At 48.6% G+C, this 14998-nt stretch overlaps 1 protein-coding gene across 1 annotated transcript in view; it reads left to right on the top strand.

Moving 5' to 3' along the window:
* The first annotated feature begins 10204 nt into the window (after window positions 1-10204).
* The window catches only part of PRAG1 (PEAK1 related, kinase-activating pseudokinase 1), a 68099-nt gene continuing 63305 nt past the window's right edge, over window positions 10205-14998 (top strand). Inside the window, exon 1 of the mRNA XM_050800257.1 lies at window positions 10205-10382. The gene's annotated coding sequence lies outside the window, so the exon portion shown is untranslated. The remainder of the gene's footprint in view (window positions 10383-14998) is intronic.

Genomic DNA, 14998 nt, shown 5'->3' with positions numbered 1-14998 from the left:
CCTCTCCTCTCCTCTCCTCTCCTCTCCTCTCCTCTCCTCTCCTCGCCCCTGTTTCCAGGCTGGAGTATAGTGTTATGATCAGGGCTCACTGCAGCTGGGCTCAAGCGATCCTCCCACCTCAGCCTCCCAAGTAGCTGAGACTATAGGTGAGCACCATCACTCTAGGCTAACTTTTGCATTTTTTGTAGAGACGGCATTTCGTCATGTTGCCTAGGATGGGTGCAAGCGATCCTCCCACCTTGGATTCCCAAAGTGCTGGGATTACAGGCATGAGCCACTGTGCCTGGCCCCATTCTCTCCCTTTTTATAAACAGTGTTATTGAAATATAATTTACATATAAACTAAGTACAACCATTTTAAGTGTACAAGTCAATACTTTTTAGTAAGTTTGCCAAGTTCTGTAATCATTGTCACAATCTAGTTTTAGGACATTTTTATTCTCCAGTAGGATTCCTTGTGTTCATCTCCAGCCCCATATCCCTTTACCACTGCCAGCCCTAGGAAACCACTACTCTACTTTCTAGATTTGTCTTTTCTGGATATTTCATATAATGGAATAATACCATAAGTAGTCTTTTGTGTCTGGTTTCTTTTATTTATTTATTTATTTATTTTGAGATGAAGTTTCACTCTTGTTGCCCAGGCTGGAGTGCAATGGCACGATCTTGGCTCACTGCAGTCTCCGCCTCCCGGGTTCAAGCAATTCTCCTACCTCAGCCTCCCAAGTAGCTAGAATTACAGGCATGTGCCACCACATCCGGCTAATTTTGTATTTTTAGTGGAGACAGGGTTTCTCCATGTTGGTCGGGCTGGTCTCGAACTCCTGACCTCAGGTGATCTGCCCACCTCAGCCTCCCAAAGTGCTGGGATTACAGGCGTGAGCCACCGTGCCCGGCTGTGTCTGGCTTCTTTCACTTAGCATAAGGCTTTTGAGGTTTATCTATGCTGTAGCACGGATCAGTATTTCATTATTTGCTATTGCTGAATAGCATTCCATTGTGTGGGTACATCACAAATTGTTTATTCATTCACACCAATCGATGGACATTTGGGTTGCTTCCATTCTTTGGCTGTTATAAATAATGTGGCATGAATATTTGTGTGCAAGTCTCAGTGTGGACATGTTTTCATTTCTCTTAGGTGGATGCCCAGGAGTGGGGTTGCTGGGTCAGACCACAAATCTCTGTTTAACCTTTATGAAACTGGCCAACTGCCTTTCCAAAATGGCTGCACCATGGAGAGGCTTTCTCTGGGGTAACTGAACAGATTCTTCAGATGGATTAGTTTTTCCCTTTGGGACCCTTCCTAAGGTGAAATACTTTGCTGCTTTTAGATTCTGACCTCAGCTCAGTCAGAAAGCCAAGCAGTGGGAGTCGTGAATTAATTCCTCAAATATTTCTTATTTTCATGTTCTTAACTCATTGCTGAGTTCATATTAAAACCAAACAACCTTGAAAAGTCTGAAGAACAGTGTTGTGAAGGTGGAGGATCAGGGCCGGGCATCGTGGCTTATGCCTGTAATCCCAGCACTTTGGGAGGCCAAGGCAGGGAGATCACCTGAGGTCAAGAGTTCAAGACCAGCCTGGCTAACATGGCGAAACCCCCGTCTCCACTAAAAAGAAAATACAAAAATTAGCTGGGAGTGGTGGTGGGAACCTGTAATCCCAGCTATTCAGGAGGCTGAGGCAGGAGAATCACTTGAACCTAGGAGGCAAAGGTTGCAGTGAGCCGAGATCACGCCACTGCACTCCAGCCTGGGTGACAGAGGGAGACTCCATCTCAAAAACACATTTAAATTTAAATTTAAAAATAAAAAAGTGAAGGATCAGACCTGGATGATCCCTAATGTTCCCACCATCCATTAATGCATCTCTAGTAGTGTCTCTAGAAGTGTTTGTGAACCGAGAGTAGTCTCTTGATGGGCTTTGAGCTGTGTCTCACTCCATACTCTCTGAATGTAGAGGTAGAGTTTCTAATCATGCACATGTCCATTCAACTAAGGAACCTGCCCTTTCTCCTGACCATAGACCCTAAAATTTGAGAAGGAGGGAGTTGTAGATAAAAGGATGACCTTTCTCATTGTAGGCCAGATCAAAGCCCCCACAGAGAGAATGAAGGGACATCCCACCTTCCTACTGTAGTGAACTGCCTGGCATTGCATCCGTAGCAGTCACTAACATGTCTCCTGTATGTACTTTCTTATGAGTTGATTTTTGGAAAAATACTAACTTTCTAACTAAGAGCATTAGTGTATATCAATCATTGGCATACTTTAATTTTTTTTTTTTTAGACGGAGTCTCGCTCTGTCACCTAGGGTGGAGTGCAGTGGTGCAATCTAGGCTCACTGCAAACTCTGCCTCCCAGGTTCACACCATTCTCCTGCCTCAGCCTCCAGAGTAGCTGGGACTACAGGTACCCGCCACCATGCCTGGCTAATTTTTTTGTATTTTTTGGTAGGGACAGAGTTTGCCTTGTTAGGCAGGATCTCCTGACCTCGTGATCCGCCCGCCTCAGCCTCCCAAAGTGCTGGGATTACAGGTGTGAGCCACCGCACCTGGCTGGCATACTTTAGTTTTGGTACCTTTACTGCTTTACTAGATTTTTTTTTTGTTTTTTCTTAAACAAGGTCTCACTCTATTGTCCTGGAGTGTAGTGGCGTGATCTCAGCTCCCTGCAACCTCCACCTTCTCAACTCCCTGCAACTTCCACCTCCCTGGCTCAAGTGATCCTCCTACCTCAGCCTACCAAGTAGCTGGGACCACAGGCAGTGCCACTACTCCTGGCTGGCTTTTGTTTGGATTTTTGGTAGAGATGGAGTTTCACCATGTTGCCCAGGCTGGTCTCAAACTCCTGGACTCAAGCAATCCACCTGCTTCAGCCTCCCAAAGCACTGAAATTATAGGCATGAGCCACTATGCCCAGACCTCTTTATTAGTTTTTTAGGGCTACCATAACAATGTACCAAAAACTGCGTGGCTTAAAACAAGATAAATTGTCTTAGAGTTCTGCGGATTAGAAGTCCCAGATCAACGTGTCAGCAGGGCCAGGCTCCCTTTGCCGACCCTAGAGGAGAAGCCTTCCTTGCCTCTCCTAGCTTTTGGTGTTTGTTGGCAGTCCTTCGTGCTCCTTGGCTTGTAGCTGCATCACTCCCCTCACATGTCTGTCTTCATCTCTCTCTATAGATGGACACCAGTCATTGGATTAGGGCCCATCCTAATGACCTCATTTCAACTTGATTACATCTGTAAAGACCCTACTTCTAAGAGGTCACATTCTGTAGCATTAGGGGTTAGGACTTCAAGATATATTTTCTGGGGGATTACACTGGGGGAGCCACACAATTTAGCCCATAACAGTAACCTTTTGACAAAATGAGGTTTGCAAAAATTTAACAATGTATCTGTCACTGAATGCACACCTACCTATAGCTATATATTGATATGACTTGGCTGTGTTCCCATCCAAATCTCATCCTGAATTGTTTTTCCCATAATTCCCACACGTCGTGGGAGGGACCTAGTGGGAGGTAATCGAATCATGGGGGTGGGTCTTTCTCATGCTGTTCTCCTGATAGTGAATAAGTCTTATGAGATCCGATGACTTTTTTTTTTTTTTTCAGACGGAGGAGTCTTGCTCTGTCACCCAGGCTGGAATGCAGTGGCGTGATCTCAGCTCACTGCAACCTCTGCCTCCCAGGTTCAAGCAATTCTCCTGTCTCAGCCTCCTGAGTAGCTGGGATTATAGGCGCCCACCACAACGCCTGGTGTTTTAGTAGAGACAAGGTTTCATCATGTTGGCCAGACTGGTCTCGAACTCCCGGCCTCAGGTGATCCACCACCTCGGCCTCCCAAAGTGCTGGAACTACAGGCGTGAACCATCGGGCCTGGCCCTGATGGTTTTATAAAGGGGAGCTTCCTACATAAGCTCTCTTTGTCTGCTGCCATGTAAGATATGACTTTGCTCCTCATTTGCCTTCTGCCATGATTGTGAGGGCTCCCCAGCCCCATGCGGAACTGTAAGTCCATGAAACCTCTCCTTTATAAATCACCCAGTCTCAGGCGTGTCTTTATTAGCAGTGTGAGAGCAGACTAATACATATATCAAAGGGGAAAGAAGTGTTTTTCTTCTTCAGCACTGACATCTGTGCTCTGTTGTGCTTGAGCACAAAAGAAACATCATAACAACCTTGAACCTTTGGCTCTCAGTCCTGTGTGGTTTGAGATTCTGACATCTGCAGTTATTATTTAAATAATAGCTTTCAGTTTGGGCAAAAAAGTAATCTATTCAGTGCTTGGAAGATGATACTCTAAATTATTTAGAATGTTTTATCTTGTGTAGTGCTGACTAGAATTAACGTCTGAGAAGAATGGGATGTTGGATATGTTTTTCTTAGAAAAGGTGGGACACGAGGATGTGATCCCGTAATCACAGGACAGGGATTAACTGATAAGATATGTGAATTTCCACACCTCAGAGAAGAAAGAGATAGCTTTGGGGTGGCAAATGAAAGAGCCAATTATCACTCTGAGAGGAAAGAGAGGAGTGGGGCTGTGCGAGTTTGCTAGACCAAGCTCTAACTGGCTTACTGAGAACGTTATCTTCTAGCAGGACAGAAGGAAGCCAGAAGGACTCATCACAGCAAGTTTTTGAAAGATCTTTTTCCTTCCCTTCCTACCCAGTCCTCTCCATGGTGGTTTTGGGACCCAAATTGCCACGACGGCAGGTTCAGCTTCAAGCCTGGTTTTCAGGGAGCAGATGCCCAGGACTTCCAGGGCACCAACCTCTCCCATCTGCAGTTGCCCTCCTCCCCTTGTGAAATACTCCCTTTTGTTTTGCTTTGTTTTTTGGAGTCACGGTCTCACCCTTGCCCAGGTTGCAGTGCAGAGGCGCAATCATAGCTCACTGCAGCCTCAACCTCCCAGGCTCAAGCAACTCTCCTGCCTCAGCCTCCTGAATAGCTGGGACTACAGGCACACGCCACCATGCCTGGCTAATTTTTTAATTTAATAGAGACAGGGTCTCCCCTTGTTGGCCAGGCTGGTCTTGAACTCCTGAGCTCAAGCAACCCTCCCACCTTGGCCTCCCAAAGTGCTGGGATTCCAGACATGAACCACGACACCTGGCCAAAATACTTTTTTGTATCGGCATCCCTATCAAGCTTACCTTATCCATTCCATTTGTCCTCCCATCTAATTCTTTTCTTCCGTGGGGTCCTTTGGAACCTCCTGCTGCTATAAACAAAGTCACTAAGAGCTTACGCTTGTCTCAGACACTCCCTGGCTCGTGCAATTAACTGGAAGGTGGAATTCCTGCGATAGCATCTCTTTCCTTTTTGTCCTCCCCAAGAGATCTCTCTTTAGATTGCTCTGCATTTTAAAAGTCTGGAAGCGAAGGGGCCATGCTTCTTTTTTTTTTCTCATGGCCTCTTTTATATTCCTATATTCTATATTCTTCTACATTCCTGGGTCCCCCAATTCTTCGCCTCTTCCTATCACTTTTGCTCCTTCTTTACAATACTCCTCCAACTCCTTCATTTGTTCTGGGGGCTCCAAACACCACTCTGGCAGGACGACTTCATTCACCAAATGGTGGCTACACACTTCCAACCCAAGAGACCACAAACTGAATTCTGTGACTTTCCTGTTTGTAAGAATGATACCATTGTGACACTGGTCTCTAGGGGTTAAAATTCTACTGGTCACCTTTGATTCCTTCCTCTCCCTCAGTAATAGCACCTACTCTAGTGTTTCTGCGAGGCTTACATGAGAAAAGCCAGGTACATCATTGAGCACACAGGGCCTGATGCTGAGTAAGTGCTCCATAATGTAAGCCATTGTTCATTAATAGATTATTGCCCACAGTGAATCCGTGAAGTAACCAATCCCCATTTCTCCCTCTTCATGTCTCTCAAAAGCACACACACGATCCATTCTTTCTGTTTCCCTTGCCATGTTCCTTATCAAAACACATCAACTGCCATCTGGACCAGGGATAGGAATGCTAAGCCAGACTCCTTGTCTCCAATCTCTTCTCCCACTTCCTAATCCATCTGGGATACAAGATCCAGAGAAAGCTAATGAAAAACTGCCTCCGTGATGTCATTCCGCTGCTCAGAAATGTCAACACTTTCTTGATGGCTCACCTGGAAACCAAGTTCTTCTCTTCTAGTGCCACACTCCGTTTCCAGGCCTGTCTCCAATAACCATGATCCAGCCAGGCTAGAATGCAAAACCTCTGAAAAGTCTTCCGCCTCTCCCACGTCCATTCCTTTGCAGATACTATTGTCTCAGTCTGGAAAGTCCCCATCGTCCACAGATTGAAATCGTTCTCATCTTCTAAAGCTCCCCTCCTCTGTAAAGTCAGTTTCTGTGTTTCTTCTGTCTGTTTCTCCCTTGAACCCCCACTGCCCTGGCTTATCTTCCTCTCATAGAGCTTATTTTTTTTGGCTCTTACTTGTCTTTCTTTTCCCAATAGGACCTCATGCAGTGCTTATAAGTAGAAGGTACTCAATACATATTCATTTAGAAAACCGAACATCTTTCTCACTTTTAGGTAAGATGCACGTCTCTATTATTTGAGACGTATTCTCTGGCTGGGGAGATAACATGTGTGGGATTTCTTCGGCTCGATCTTCATACTCCCTGACCCCTCTCGAAAACCCCAGCTTGTATTTTTGCAGTATAATGTAATGGCATGCCCTTCCTAATCCTGCCATTTTGCCTAATTCCAAACTACCTTACTGTACTCGCCCCAAAGCACTCCCAGCCTTAACCTCTTGTCCCAATTTCCTAAAATATAACTGCTCTTGTACAGAATGGTGCTGCTGGACTAAAACGCTGACAGGGAATTGCTCTTCTTCAAGGTCTGGTCTGTATCAAGGAGCCCACGCCATGCAGTTAAAAGTGTCATAAAAATGGGCTGATAAGTAGCTAGAAGCAGAATGCTGTGTCTACACAAATTACACGGCATTGCAGGCTACAGTTTGGAAGTTCAAGCAAGAATTGTTTATGAAAATGCATGAGCTTACCGTAGCTTGACTGAGGATATCATATACTTAACACTCACTGGTAGAGCACTGCGTAAGAGTATGGGTATTTTATGTGCATCTCAGTGGCTCCTTTGAAGTGTTTTTTGATTCTTTTCATTAGGCAAGATGAAGCCACCTCTATGGCCATGTTGCTGGCTTTTAAGAAGATGCACATTATATGTCAGCAACTACAGTATAATGCATTTGTTTTGTGTGAGCACAGCAGACCACTTGAGAACAGAGTTTATTTTGTAGACACAGTGAATTAACCCTTCAAGTACTGCCCCATGCCACAGAACTACAAGTCTTGCCACAGTATGGCTTTCTCTTCTTATAATTATCCTCTCTAGCCTGTTCATATATTAAGAATAAATCCAGGCCAGGCGCAGTGGCTCAAGCCTGTAATCCCAGCACTTTGGGAGGCCGAGACGGGCGGATCACGAGGTCAGGAGATCGAGACCATTCTGGCTAACATGGTGAAACCCCGTCTCTACTAAAAAATATAAAAAAACTAGCCGGGCGAGGTGGCGGGCGCCTGTAGTCCCAGCTACTCAGGAGGCTGAGGCAGGAGAATGGCGTGAACCCGGGAGGCGGAGCTTGCAGTGAGCTGAGATCCGGCCACTGCACTCCAGCCTGGGTGACAGAGCAAGACTCCGTCTCAAAAAAAAAAAAAAAAAAAAAGAATAAGAATAAATCCGAGGCCGGGCACGGTGGCTCACACTTGTAATCCTAGCACTTTGGGAGGCTGAGGCAGGCAGATCACTTGAGGTCCGGAGTTCAAGACCAGCCCAGCCAACATGGTGAAACCCTGTCTACTAAAAACAGAAAAATTAGCAAGGCATGGTGGTGGGCGCTTGTAATCCCAGCTACTCAGGAGGTTGAGGCAGGAGAATGGCTTGAACCCGGGGAGTGGAGGCTGCAGTGAGCCAAGATCTTGCCACTTCACTCCAGCATGATCGAAAGAGTGAAACTCCATCTCAAAAAAAAAAAAAAAAAAAAAAAAAAAGAATAAATTGGGTAAAGAGAAGAAAATAAAGTGCAAAAGTAAGTGCCTCTTTTACGTATTCAGCATGGCCTTTATTCTGTGAGGTCAGTGTCTCTCTTACAGAGAAAGAAGTGAAACATTTAGCCTGAATCCCGAGAACCAGGAACTTCTCAAACATCTTAGTTTGCCCTCTCCCAGTGTAAATGAATTGCATACTTTCTGAAGCCACTTTTGTATTTCTCCAGTGCAGACCACTTTGTACCTACCTGTTTATCAACACCTTCCCCTCTTGAGTCTTGGTAGGGTCTGGATCCTTCAGCTCTATCGGATGCTGATGAAGTGTAACCAAAGATAGGATCTTGCTCTGTCACCCAAGCTGGAGTGTAGTGGCATGATCTCAGCTCATTGCAACCTCCACCTCCTGGGTTCAAGCGAGTCTCCTGGCTCAGCCTCCCGAATAGCCAGGATTACAGGCACCCATCACCACACTAGACTAATTTTTGTATTTTTAGTAGAGATGGGGTTTCACCATGTTGCCCAGGCTAGTCTTGAACTCCTGACCTCAGGTGATCTGCCCGCCTTGGCCTCCCAAAGTGCTGGGATTACAGGTGTGAGCCACCGCGCCCGGCCAGTATTTGTTCAAATGATTTCTCTTCACTTAGGAAGAGAGAAGAATAGGGCTGGACTACTTGCACTTGGCGAGGGCGGAGTGGCAGAGTAGACTTGCCTACCAGCAAAGCCAGACAGCCTTTGGTTCCTACCTTAGTACTACTACTTTTCAACTGAGGAACCCTGGCAAATTGTGCGGCCTCCTGAGCCTCAGTTTTCCTATCTGTAGAATGGGGATAATGATGCTCTCCTCATAGGGTTGCTTAGCGCTGGGTAGGTCGTTAAGGAATGTCTATTGCATTCCCATCCCTCTACAGCTTCCCCCAGATTCTATCCTCTTAGGAGGAATGGGTGTCACTGGAACATGAGGAAGCATTCCCTGGATCCTTTTTTCCCTTTCCTCACGCAGAAGCCAAACCTCAAATACACATCTTCCCTCTCTGTCCACACCCACAGCAGCAAGGAGGAGAGCCAGGGATCTAGGGGTGGGGATGGGGGCCCATCTTCCTCCTCTCAGCAGGTGGGGGCTCGCAGGCTCACTGGCAGAGGACCTTCATTAGAGTCACAATAAACTGCCTTTCTGGGGAGGGGGGAAAGGGTGAGAGAAGCCGCTGGTGTTGCATTTTTTGGGGGAGGTAGGGTCCTCTTCCTGTTCCATTTCACTGAATTCTACCCACCTGGCATGGCCCTAGGAGGTGACCGTAGCCCTGGCTCCCCGAGTAAACACCCAGGTCAAGCTACAGGACTGACTGGGTCTTAAGCTATTATACTCCCAGTTAAAAGAGTTTTTAGCTCAAGGACTATCTCGAACTCGTTCTATCTCAGTGAATGACTCACTTACTGGAAACGGTGTAAACACAGGTGTATTACTGGGCTGCGGAAGACTTGGATGTCCCAGCATGGTAGAAGGCCAGCTCCCTGCAGTGCAACGCTTGCATTCTACATCCAGAAAACTAAAGTTCAAAGAAGTCAAACAATTTGGCAGAGGCCTGCAGTCCAGGGACTAAGCGGAACCTGGAACCCGCCACCAGGACTCCCAGCCCTGCTCCCTCCAGCGCCACCCTCTTCCCAGGGGTAGGGGGAGCTGAGGCTCGCTGTGCTCACGTGGCTTTCAGAGCCCGCCTCGGACCCTGACCTGGTATTCCACTCCCGACCCCTCACTTCCTCGTTTCCCCTTCCTTCTCCCTCTCTTCCCAGGGTCCCGCAGGGCCGGCTGAATGAAGCGATGCCGGGCACCTATACATGCATGGTGGCCAAAGGAGGATTGGAACGCTAGAGCTCGCCTCTGCAGGGCTGTGCAGGGTCCCCACTGAGGAGCGGGTGCAAACGGGTGCTGAGCTCCGGGGTCAGCCAGCACCAAGTCTGGGGCTGGGGGCGGAGCCTGGCGGTCGGGGGCGGGAGGGTGGGCAAGAGAGGGAGGCCCGGGGCGTGGAGACTTTGAAGGAGTCGGGGCCCTGGGGGTAGGAGCCCGCCGGGTGGAAGCGGCAGGCGCGAGCCGGGCGGCGGGGCGCGCGGTCCAGGCGGGGCCGGGCAGCGGCAGGGACTGCGGAGGTGCGGCGAGAGCCGGGGCGGGCGGCGTCACCGGAGGCGGAGGGGGCGGAGCCGCGCTCGCAGCTGCCACCCGGCCGCCGGGCCCAGGCAGACGCCACCCGCCAGCGGCCGGGCACGCACCGCGCGCAGACCTTCAGCGAACAATGCTCCGGCCGGGCGGCGGGCGGCTTGGAGACCGACGGAGGGGCAGAGGAAGCGCAGCCCCGAGGTGAGCCTGCGACGCGCTCTCCAAATTCGGCCTCTTTTTGTCTGGCGAGCGTGGTCGCAGAGGGGAGCTTTGGAGGGGCGCTGCGATCGCCGAGCAGGCGACCCCTGGGGTGACAGGCGGCCACTCGGGGAGTGGGTAGCGCCGGGGCCGCGTGAGCCCGGGGTGGTGCCCGAGGTGCAGGGAGGCGCCCGGCCGGGAGGACCGGGGAGCTGGAGGGTGTTGTCGATCCATTCGAGAATCGCGCTCTTTAAAACGGGGAAACTTTCCTACGAGTTCCAGGAGGGAGGACCGACTGTTAGGATGGTTTCTCTGGTCTCGCTGCTCTGTTTGCGGCGGGAGACTGAAGCGCTTTGAGGACTGCTTTCCACCGATAGAGTATTGTCAAGGGGCGGAGACGGAAGGCCGCCTGGCTGCTGGGACCAGGACCCGGGGGGATGGTTTGGGGGTCCAGGGTAGCTCCCAGGTATGCAGCAGCGGGGCTCCAGAGGCAACGAGATGATGCCCTTTCCCCCAAGCCCTGGCTGAGCCCTCTGAAACGCATGCTGTGAGCACGTTCTTAACCTTTGCTGGTATCCGGGGACACACACACTTAGAACGCAGAATCCTCTGCTGGGCATGGAGGCGGCCGGGCATTCGCAGCGGAGAGCGCCAGCTCACGGTGTGTGCGTTTCTCTCAAGTAAGCTCACCCTGCACATGGTCTTGCAGAGCCGACAGCAAAACCCAATGGTCTAGGGACGAGGAGTTTTGCCATGCATTCAGTCCGGAGTCAGGTTCAGAAGGCTTTCCTGATCACTGGCCTGAACTATCCTGAACAACTTCTCTCCCCCTTCCCTTTCTGAGAAGGAAATTTGACAGGAAGCCCTAGGGAATTCCGCAGTTATTTTGCTCTCCTGAGGTCTGGTTGGTTTCGACTGTAGTGGGTGCAAAACCGCATTCCTCCCTCTGAGATTAGATTCCACAGCACTGGAGGAAGAAAAAAGAAAAGGAAAAGTTGGGTGAATATAATAATTTACACTCTGTGTGAGTGGGGAGGCAGGGGGCTAGCGGGTGGTAAAGTTGTCACTTTCTCCTTTCTGCCTGGTCAACCCTGGCCAGTGGAGTGTGCTGAAGTTCAGACACTTTCCACACACATTTCTTTCCTTTTTCTGGTGTTGCATTCATTTCACTGTAAATGTAGAAAAAAAAAAATTTAGGTGAATGTTTTCTGGAATTCTGTCACTTCAGGATAAGGCATAAGCAACTTCTGATGTAAGTCTGAGGGGGTATTTTGGGCCAAAATATTTAATCTTGTAGGTCTGGCCACCTTGATTCTTCAGATTCTTTTTTGAAATGGGGTGGGAGTGTATCTGACAGCTTCAGTCTTGCAAACTGTAGCCACAAATCTAGTGCAGAAGTTTGCAGAGGCAAAGACATTTTTTTCATGACTTGGATCAGAAAGAATGCTGAGCTCTTTTTTTGAATCTGACACTGCAGCCTCCTACTGAAATGGGGGGATTTGCATAATTCTGGGGGCCGCCTCCCCTCAGAGGTAAGGAATGTGGGCTGGGAAGTGCCTTCCCCATGCTGTGGAGAGCTGGCACTGCTGTACCAGGCAAGGCGAGGCAAGGCTTCGTGCCACTTGTGTTTCTCACCATCTTTTACTTAAAACAAATAGGAGATAATTCCAAGCAAGCACAGAAGTGCAACGGGAAAACAGCCTTTTTTTTTTTTTTTTTTTTTTTGGCTGCATGCGGTGGTAAATTCTGTTTGCTGTGACTGAGAAACCAGTTTTAACAGGATGCAGTGAGTCAATGACAGTGGGAAGCCCAGGGCTTCGTTTGTTCTCTTCTTATTCAATGACTTCCCTTTAAAAATCTTTGCATCCATCCCCGGCAGTCGTGTGATGAAAGTTGCATGTCTAAACATCCAAGAATTTCAGAGCTGAGGATGCTCTGAAATTTCAGAGTGGAGAGTGCTCGTAAACTGGTGAGACATTCTCAAGGAAACTTCCCCCATGCTAGCAATCCAGATCCTTCCACACTCCCAGGGCTGTGCAAAGGTTGGGGAATCTTAGAAAGTAGGGCCTGTGGTACCAATGTCGCCCCTTCCCCAATAACAAGTTTGTGTTCTTACTTGCCTGTTGAGAAGGCAACATGTTGCCAAGCAAAACTGCTGTTTTGTGAATCTGTGGTAGCCCCTGAGGAAGTGGTTGGGCCCCCACCTCCTCAGATAGCCCCTTGTCAGGAGGAGCTGTGGGAACTTGCAGAGCCCACACAGGGCTGGTTTCCAAGCTGTCTTCCTCCATCCCATGGAGCAGGCATGGGAGCCTCTGCCTGCAGTGGAGGTGGGCTGGACAGTGTCCTTTCTGTGGCCTAGAAGGTGTAGGCAGTGTTCACCCATCAGCTTCCCAGGAAGGAACCTACTGCCTGTTCCTGAAGGCTAGAATACTTCCTCTGCTTTTTCCGCCTCCCAAAACTTAGCAACAAGCCTATAGTTCTCTGTGGCCTGAGATTATAAAACCTGGCTGTTTCCTCAGCGTGTTGAAGCCCAGTGTGACCTCTTCTGGAGAACTTGGCAAAGAAGGAACCTGCTACTTGGGCGTATTTGGAGGAGGAGAAGAACCTAGCTAACAGTCTTCTTAAAGAAAAGGACCTGTGAGACCCTAACGATGATTGCTAAAAGATACTTTTCTTTTATTTCAGATGATTTATTTAGTGTAAAGATGCAGTGGGCTTTATTCTTAACTTTCGTTTTGTTTTGTTTTTTAGACAGGGTCTCACTCTTGTCACCCAGGCCAGAGTACAGTGGTGTGATCAGGGCTCAGGCAATCCTCCTACTTCAGTCTCCCAAGTAACTGGGACCATAGGCATGCACTCCAACACCTGGATAATTTTTTTTATAATTATTATTTTTGTAAAGACAGGGTAGCTCTGTGTTGCCCAGGCTGTTCTCAAACTCCTGGGCTCAAGCGATCCTCCTGCCTCGGCCTCCCAAAGTGGTGGGATTATAGGTGTGAGCCACCACTTCCAACCCATTTTTTTTTTTGAGAAAGAGATTTCACTCTTGTTGTCCAGGTTGGAGTGCAGTGGCGCAATCTTGGCTCACCACGACCTCCGCCTCCTGAGTTCAAGCGATTCTCCTGCCTCGATTCTCCTGCCTCGATTCTCCTGCCTCGATTCTCCTGCCTCAACCTCCCAAGTAGCTGAGATTACAGGCATGCACCACCACGCCCAGCATTTTTAGCGAAGATGGGGTTTCTCCATGTAGGTCAGGCTGGTCTCGAACCCCTGACCTCAGGTGATCCACCCACCTTGGCCTCCCAAAGTGCTGGGATTACAGGCGTGAGCCGCCACGCCTGGCCCCAACCCACTTTTCACTTTGGAGGGAAAAGAGGCACATATAGCTTCAGCACTTGTTGAATGAACGCCCCTGTCTGTGAGCGTGGAGATAAGAGAGAGCACTTCCCGCAAACACTCTGGAATGATTTTGGGGTTACCAGGCTCATTCCACTTGGTTAGTCCTGTTGACAGTTTAGAGATTATCAAACTTCAGGCAGATCCTTATGGGAGGAAAGTGGAGAGCAAACCCTAAGGCAAAATGCTCCCTATATAATGAGAACCTGTTTAACTTACGTTCTTAAGGAAGATTTTTCTCTTGAACATTCTCCTTATGGGAAGTCAGTTCATTTTAAATAGGCTAAGAAGAGCCAGGAGCAACACGCAGATCACCACTGCAGTGAGGAGTCGCCTGCAAAGTTGGCTTCTGTTTCCAGAACAGGCAAACTCTCTGTGTCTATGGGCTGGTGCAAGTTCTTGTTTTTGTCATAGTTTCCCCACCTGTAAAATGGGGACAACAGCTACCTGATGGAATGATTTCAAGGTAATCAGTTAATGACTGCAACCCTTTGAGCTCCTTCTCAATGGTGGATTTACAAGGGACCATGGTGTAAACTGTCACTTGCAGTTTTACTCTCAGAAGCAATGAACTCTTTGAGCAAGCCAATTGCCTTCTCTCCAGAGCCATCACTGGGAAATAGCTCTTCGTTAATCTCTTCTCTCTCTTATCATCTATCCAGTCACCTTTGACCATGAGTTTGTCTTGCTATTGGTTTGCTCCTTTGGCCTATAGCACCCAGCATTGTGGACCTCAGCAGCACACGGTCAAGTAATGTATATTAAGCAAGGGATATTTCTCAAGATGCCAGACCTCTCCACAAGGTCTGGAGGACAGGGCAGCACCCCACTTCTCCCCTTTCCCAGCCTTTCCTATCTCCACCTGGTTGGAAGTCTGGAATACAATGACCATTTCAGGGCCTAGACCTGCCTCCCCTCTCACACAGTTCTTGTTCAAAAATTGTGGGTTATTTTCCAAAAGCCATTGTTTTTATTTGCTGTACTACTTGATAGTTCTTGTTTCTCTGGGTCAGCGTCCCAGACTCTAGGCCCCCGGTGGCAGGGAATACATGGATGAGGTACCGGCTTCTCATCTTAAACCCTATGTGATTTCTTCCCATAACTGCCCCAAACCTCCAAGGATGTTAGGGGACTCCTCACCCAGGATTTTAGGGGACTCCTCACCCAGGATTTTAGGGGACTGAAATGTCTTTTATGTACTCTTTTAAAGCAACAAGGCTGTG

The sequence above is a fragment of the Macaca thibetana genome, chromosome 8 (genome assembly GCF_024542745.1).
Source record: "Macaca thibetana thibetana isolate TM-01 chromosome 8, ASM2454274v1, whole genome shotgun sequence".
Taxonomy (NCBI): Eukaryota; Metazoa; Chordata; class Mammalia; order Primates; family Cercopithecidae; genus Macaca; species Macaca thibetana.
This window is presented reverse-complemented; position numbering and strand designations above follow the sequence as displayed.